The sequence below is a fragment of the Manis javanica genome, chromosome 13 (genome assembly GCF_040802235.1).
Source record: "Manis javanica isolate MJ-LG chromosome 13, MJ_LKY, whole genome shotgun sequence".
Lineage (NCBI taxonomy): Eukaryota > Metazoa > Chordata > Mammalia > Pholidota > Manidae > Manis > Manis javanica.
In genome coordinates, this window is record NC_133168.1 from 11,313,893 (window position 1) to 11,321,875 (window position 7,983).

General features: G+C 37.7%; 1 protein-coding gene across 2 annotated transcripts in view; it reads right to left on the reverse strand.

The window, feature by feature from the left end:
- Positions 1–5,274, reverse strand: part of MANEA (mannosidase endo-alpha) — a 39,572-nt gene extending 34,298 nt beyond the window's left edge. Inside the window, exon 1 of one of the 2 annotated variants that reach the window (XM_073220945.1) lies at positions 5,109–5,274. The gene's annotated coding sequence lies outside the window, so the exon portion shown is untranslated. The remainder of the gene's footprint in view (positions 1–5,108) is intronic. The other variant, XM_037001103.2, reaches the window with a different exon arrangement.
- Between the last annotated feature and the right edge of the window lie 2,709 nt (positions 5,275–7,983).

Genomic DNA, 7,983 nt, shown 5'->3' on the forward strand with positions numbered 1-7,983 from the left:
TGTAACACCTTTCTGTGTTGATGGGCAGTGCCTTCACTGGTTGGGGTGAGGATCTAATGGTGTGTTTAACTGTTGAATCGCTATATTGTATACTTGAAACCAATATAATATTGTGTATCAACTACATTTCAATTAAAAATAAGATAGGAGTCTGGCCAGCAATGAATCACCAACACATAGCTTACTCTAAGAGTCTATTCTCTATACAGATAACTTTTAAAATACTCTTTATCTTCAGGACAAAACTGACATGTTGACTCTTCTTGATACCCTCCTAATGATTCTACAGCAAAAAGTATTCACTTTCTCACATATTCTGTTGTTACAGCATTACTTACTTTTTAAATTGACATTTATCTATTGCAGTGTGCTACTTATTTACGTTTATTATATTCCCTATTTGATTGCTCCTTAAGGTCCAGAAATGGAGTCATTAGATTTTAGTAGAATCCAATATATCTTATATAGTAACCATCAAGTGTTCAGCATAAAAAACTTAATTTCTAGCCCTTAACATATACTGCCCTATATATATATATATAAATATATATATATATATATATTTGGGATGTATATAAAAAGATTCTACTGACTATACATATGTTTGACATGTTTATGGATAATATTGTCCATATTATACAAGAAGAATCATAGATGGGTTCAGTGAACCTTCTCAAGGCTACTGAAAATGTGTGTTATCTTCAAAGGGCAGTCTACATTACATGCTAATACACAGAAGTTATACATAATAGGTTCTTTTGAAATTCCATGGCTTCTATATTTGTGGTCTGTGCTTTTCTTTTTTAAAATGCTAGTTTTTATCATCTCTCATACTACATCTAATCTGCTTTTAAATCCCTCCATTGTATGTCTCGTTTTGGATATAGAATTTCTTAATGATTGAATCTCTGACTTAAATTCGTTCCTGAGTTCTTGAATATTTTTCTGTACCTCCATAAGGTATGCTGGATGATTCTATTTTGTATAGTAATGTTTATGATTTTTATTTTGAACTCTCTTTCAGGTAGATTGGTGAGTTCAGTTTCATTTGACCCTTGGTACCAGAAGAAGAAGAGAGAGAAAAAGGGATAGACAGTATCATTGAGGAGGTAATTGCTGAAAACTTCCCCAATCTGGAGAAGGAGATAGTCTCTCAAGCCATGGAGGTGCACAGATCTCCAACACAAGGGACCCAAGGAAGACAACATCAAGACATATAATAATTAAAATGACAAAGATCAAGGACAAAGACAGACTTTTAAAAGCAGCTAGAGAGAGAAAAAAGATCATATATAAAGGAAAACCCATCAGGCTATCATCAGAGACTTCTCAACAGAAACCTTATAGGCCAGAAGGGAGTGGCAAGATATATTTAATGCAATGAAGCAGAAGGGCCTTGAACCAAGAATACTATACCTGGCAATATTATCACTTAAATTTGAGGGAGGGATTAAACAATTTTCAGACAAGAAAAAGTTGAGAGAATTTACCTCCCACAAACCACCTCTACAGTACATTTTGGAGGGACTCCTATAGATGGAAGTGTTCCTAAGGCTAAACAGATTAGTATTGTCAAAATGGCCATCTTGCCTAAAACAATCTACAGATTCAATGCAATCCCTATCAAAATACCAACAGCATTCTTCAATGAACTAGAGCAAAGAGTTCTAAAATTCATATGGAATAACAAAATACCCTGAATAGCCAAAGCAATCCTGAGAAGGAAGAATAAAGAAGGTGGACTTAACGCTCCCTGACTTCAAGCTCTACTACAAAGCCACAGTAATAAAGACAATTTGGTACTGGCACAAGAACAGACCCATAGACCAGTGGAACAGAATAGAGAGTCCAGATATAAACTCAAGCATATATGGTCAATTAATACATGATAAAGGAGCCATGGATATACAATGGGGAAATGACAGCCTCTTCAACAGCTGGTGTTGACAAAACTGAACAGCTACATGTAAGAGAATGAAACTGGATTACTGTCTAACCCCATACACAAAAGTAAACTCAAAATGGATCAAAGACCTGAATGTAAGTCATGAAACCATAAAACTTTTAGAAAAAAATATAGGCAAAAATCTCTTGGACATAAACATGAGCTACTTCCTTATGAACATATCTCCCCGGGCAAGGGAAACAAAAGCAAAAATGAAAAAGTGGTACTATATCAAACTAAAAAGCTTCTGTACAGCAAAGGATACCATCAGTAGAACAAAAAGACATCCTACAGTATGGGAGAATATATTCCTAAATGACATATCTGATAAGGGGTTGACATCCAAATTATATAAAGAGCTCATGCACCTCAACAAACAAAAAGCAAATAAGCCAATTAAATAATGAGCAGAGGAGCTGAACAGACACTTCTCCAAAGAAGAAATTCAGATGGCCAATAGGCACATGAAAAGATGCTCCACATCGCTAATCATCAGAGAAATGCAAATTAAAACCACAATGAGATATCAGCACACCAGTTAGGATGACCAATATCCAAAAGACAAACAACAAATGTTGGCAAGGATGTGGAGAAAGGGGAACCCTCCTACACTGCTGGTGGGAATGTAAACTAGTTCAACCATTGTGGAAAGCAGTATGGAGGTTCCTCAAAAAACTAAAAATAGAAATAACATTTGACCCAGGAATTCCACTCCTAGGAATTTACCCTAAGAATGCAGCAGCCCAGTTTGAAATAGACATATGCACTCCTATGTTTATCACAGCACTATTTACAATAGCCAAGAAATGGAAGCAACCTAAGTGTCCATCAGTAGATGAATGGATGAAGAAGAGGTGGTACATATACACAATGGAATATTATTCAGCCATAAGAAGAAAACAAATCCTACCATTTGCACCAACATGGATGGAGCTAGAGGGTATTATGCTCAGGGAAATAAGCCAGGCAGAGAAAGACAAGTATCAAATGATTTCACTCTGTGGAGTATAAGAACAAAGAAAAAAACTGAAGGAACAAAACAGCAGTAGACTCACAGAACCCAAGAATGGACTAGCAGTTGCCAAGGTGAAAGGGACTGGGGAGTATGGGTGGGAAGGAGGGATAAGGGGGGAAAAGGGGCATTACGATTAGCACACATAATGTAGGGGGGGACACGGGAAAGGCAGCATATACAGAGAAGACAAGTAATGATTCTATAGCATCTTACTATGCTGATGGACAGTGACTGTAATGGGGTATGTGGGGGTACTTGATAATGAGGGGAGTCTAGTAACCATAATGTTGTTCAAGCAATTGTACATTAATGATGTCAAAAAAAAAAAAAAAAGCTAGTTTTTGACTTGGAGGTCTAATGAGGTCTAAGAGATCCAGAAGCAGTGTGACATCAATTATTATTTCTAAAAGTATTTGCTATTACCCTGTTAATCAGACAAAAAAAAAATGATTTCACCTTTTAATTATTCATTTAATTAACAATAATTAAAATTATGAATTTTAAATATTGTTATTATACAGACTTGTGGTGTTTTGTTTTTTATTTTTTTGGTACTGTTTTCTTCTGACTTTATTTTCTAAGAAGCCACTGTAGATAAAACAGAACTAATATTAGAAGACACATCTGGAACTTTCAAAATCAGTTTCTGTACTAAGTCCTCCTTGGCCAGGTCGGTTTCAATGTAAACACTTAGACCCTCTGGTAGAGAGAAATTCAGTTTAGCATGACCTCATTGTTCTATTTTAATCTTCACAACAACCTATGACGTAGAACTTCTTAACAACAGTCTACAGATGATGAAACTGAGGTACAGAGCAACTGGCCATTTCTTCCAAGGCTGTGGGCTAGCAAATAGCTAAGAAACATGGTCAAGCAACCAGCAAGATGCAGAGCAAGTCTGGCTTCCGAACTCCAGTTCTTACCCTCATGGTATTCCACCTTCCCACAATATACCAGACAAACCAAGTTTAGAAAATATAACACTATAACTTTTTTGACAGTTTATGAAACTGCTGACATGTGGTTATGCCTTCATTTAAAGATTACGGATGTAGAAAATAATGATCATCTGTTACCTATTCATAAGGTGTAGCTCAAATTTAATCTGAAGGAGGCCTATTTTCAGATCACACATTTACTATTCATCACGTGACTAAAAGCAACAGTTCTAGTGGTTTCATGTGCTACAGCCGGCAAATCCGTAAGATTCACTGCACTCTACCTCTTTTCTGGGTTTTACATACAGTTCAATAGGAATAAAGTAACACTGTCATTAAAGTTATTTTCAACAATGTAACAATATTATCAATACCTAGATGTTTTATATTTTTCTTTTAAACTACTGTGTAAGTACTTCAACAACCCATTCCAGTCCTATTTTTTCTAAAAAGTTCCTATAATTAATATTATCTTCCCTTCTATTTGCTTTTAAGCATTTCCACATTTTTCCCTTAACACTTATCCGTAGGGTCTTGAAATAGTAAAACGAAAACAAACTATCTTTCCTGCCTGAATTTCAATTGCTCCTTTGGAAAATGAAAAAGATACTAGTCCAGCATAGCTGCATCCTAAAACAGCAGAAGACACCAGTCTATGGTGAGAGTACCACACGTGTCAGCAGGTGCACGGAAAAAACACCTGTGCAGTGGCCTCCCCTCCCTTGACAGGCGACGAGACCTTCCTAGAGCATCTCGAGCCCAGGAGGCGTCGAGCCTTCCACTGTCCCCATAGGCTCAGGTATATATGCTGCAACTGGGGACAAAAAGACAAGGCGTCTGAAAGGCTTCCGTCGCTCCCGGGACTCCCAACTAGCCACGGAGAGAAGGGAAAACCGGGGCGGCAGGGGGTTCCGCTCCAAAGAAGTGGCGGAGTGAGGGCGGCAGGGTCGGGTAAAGCAGGGCAGCAGGCAAAACACCTAACACAGGCACAATCAGTGGTAAGAGTGACAGCGAAATGGCCCGAGACCCCCGGCTCCCAGCTCCTCGCCTCGCGCCGCCGGCCGGGGGGGGGGCGCAGGGTTAAAGGTTAAAGGCCAACGGCGGGAGGGCGGAGAGCCGATTGGCTGGCGGGCGGGTGCGCAGGCGCCGGGGCCGAGGGCCGTGCCCACCGCAGGCGGTCTGCGGGGCTCTGAACCCTGCAGCTACTCACCGCGGGTGGCGGTCCGGCCGCCAGCAGAGGCCGAGCAGCCGAAGCCGATGAGACCAGAGGGGAGAGAGAGAGAGAGAGAGAGAGAGAAAGGGGGAGCCAGAGGCCTGCCCGCTGCAAGCCCGACCGGCCTGGCCTCCCTCAAAGCGCGCGCGCACTGCGTCCCCCGGGGGCGGGGCCTGGGGCGGGCCTGGCTGGCTGGGTGGGCGGGGCCCTCGCTCCCGTCACCGGCCCGCCCACTGGGTAAAGGTCCGGAGGGGCGAGCACACAGTGAGCATCGGGTACTACGGAGAAAAGTTGGGGGAGAGTAGGGTGGGCTGTATTCCCGTCTTCTTTCTCCAGCTGGGGGGTGACCCATCCGCCCCTTAGAAAACGGTCTTCTCAGCTTCCTCCGGGAAGCCCTCACTTAACAAAGGACAGCTTTTTTTAATGTGAGGTTTCAAAACTTCCTCCTTTAACTCGAGTACCTCTTGTTTTCAAACTTTTTAAATTAAGGAATCCCTTTTTCTCTTTTAAAAACCGTAACTTATCTTGGAAACCCAAGTTGGCAGACAGATAAAGATGATATTTTAAATTTGCAAGTGTATAAAATCACCTTTGTACTGAAACAGTTACAGAAATAATTGTGAACAGTGAGGCAGGTTGAAGAACAAGAAGTTTTGAAACAGGGTTACAGCTGCAGGTTTCCATCTTACATCAGCCTGAGAAGCTAAGGGAACGCTCTATTTTGTTTGGTTACATAGTAACAAGTAAATCCTGACTCACAGGCTCTCCTGAAAACCTTACAGCATTTTTAAATCAAATATTGTGAAATTATCCCGTATGTGCACATTTTAAAGAATAACAATAAAGACCACTCAGGTACCCATTACAGAGCCGAAGATACAGAAAAATACCAATATATTTGAACCTTTTACTAAGATACTCTCCAAAAGTGTATCTTCCCTACGGGGCAGAAATAACCATGATGCTGTATACCCTTTACCTTGCTTTTTGAAAATAATTGCATATGTATGATTCCCAAAAAATGTAGTGATCCCGCTGTTGCATTTTATATAATGAATCATACTGCATTTTAACGTAATTTCTTTTTTCATTACCTGTTCAGGTTTTGAGATTGATCTATACACAAATCCATTTCATGGACAAGCTCGTGCATCATGGTCCATATGCCTGCTATTGTTAGATTTTAAAGATTTTGCCTGGCGATAGTATCTGATTTATCTTTTAATGTGCATTTCTCCCTTGCTAATGGGCTGTGCATCTTTGTATATGTTATTTGGGTTTCTGTGAAATGCCTATTCTCAATTTTGGCTCATCTTCTTTTTAATGGGGTTGCTTGCTTTTGAAAATTTGTAGGTAAACTTTATATATTCTTAAAGTTTAAATACTTCTCTCTTGTCAGTTATATGTGTTACAAATAACTTCTCTCAGTTTGTGAATTGTCTTTTAACGTTTTATGGTGTCTTTTGATGACCAGAAACTGTATATTTTAAAGTATTGCTAGTTGAATTTAATAATTTTTTACTTTAGGATTTTGTACTTTTTGCTTCTTTGTTTACAAAAGAGTCTTTCTTTTGTGACCAGCAACTATTCTCTTTTATTTTCTTTTAAAAGTTTTAAACTTTAATTAAGAAATATTTCAGACACTGAAAAGTACAGATAATAACATAATGGTCATCCATTATGTATTCTAACATTTTGCAATACCCTTAATGATTCTTCTTTAAAATTACCTTAGCAATTGTTGACTCTACTCTTTCATATAAACTTAAGAATGAGTCAGACAGGATCCATAAAAAATCCTATGTAAATTTTGATTGGAATGGATTTGATTTTTACAGATTAGTTTACGGAAAATAGTCTTTTTATCCATGAGCATGGTAGAATTATCCATTTATTCAGGTCTTTTATGTTCTGTGATGCTTTGTAAATTTGATTTTTGAACATCCTTGACACAGGCTCCTAGATTTTGTTGGTAACTCTGAAGATATCTTTCTTTAATTGACATTTTCTAATTGGCTATTAATGTTATATAAAAAGGGCATTAATTTTTGTATTTTGTTCTATCCACAAACATTTGCTGTATTTTTTGTTTGTATGTTTGCTTTGTTTCTTTGATACTATTTTGGATATTTTATATAAATAATCATACCATTTGTAAATAAAGATAATTTTTTTCACTTCTTAAACTATTTATTAATTTTTCATTTCTTACATATTACCAGGACCTACTGTACAATGTTTAATGGAAGTAGTGATGGCATCCTTATCTCATCATGACTTTACTCCAATATTTCAAAAATTTTATCATGAAGCATAATGTTTGCTATGCGGTTTTAGTAGATACTTTATCTGGATTATTTAGTGTCCTATTTCTAGTTCCTAGATTTTTTTATCATGAATGGCTGATAACAATTTTATCAAATGATAATTGATTAATAATTTTATCAAATTTTTTCTCACATTTTTTGAAATAATTATTTTTTTCTACTCTAATATTTCATGGGGTTATTAATAGATACTCTGATGTTGAATGAAAGGGAGAGTATTTTATTTTATAATATATAAATGCATGTCTACTTCTTAAAGGCTGTTTTGATTACTTTATACCTGCCAATATAAATAAGTTAGAATAATCGATCCCCATTTTGCATCATTTATTCTACCCATCAGACTCAGTGCATAATAGTGTTTATAAAATGTATTGTCCTTATTAGAACTGTTCCTTACTTTTTCCTGAATTTCATGTCTTTTCCCCCATCCAGTCCTAGAAGTTTTATTTGAGTCCCCTACACATACCATGTCACTTTGTACCTTTGTTCATCCATCCACTCACCTGAGATGTCGTCTCAGTTCTCGCCCATATCCTCTCCAC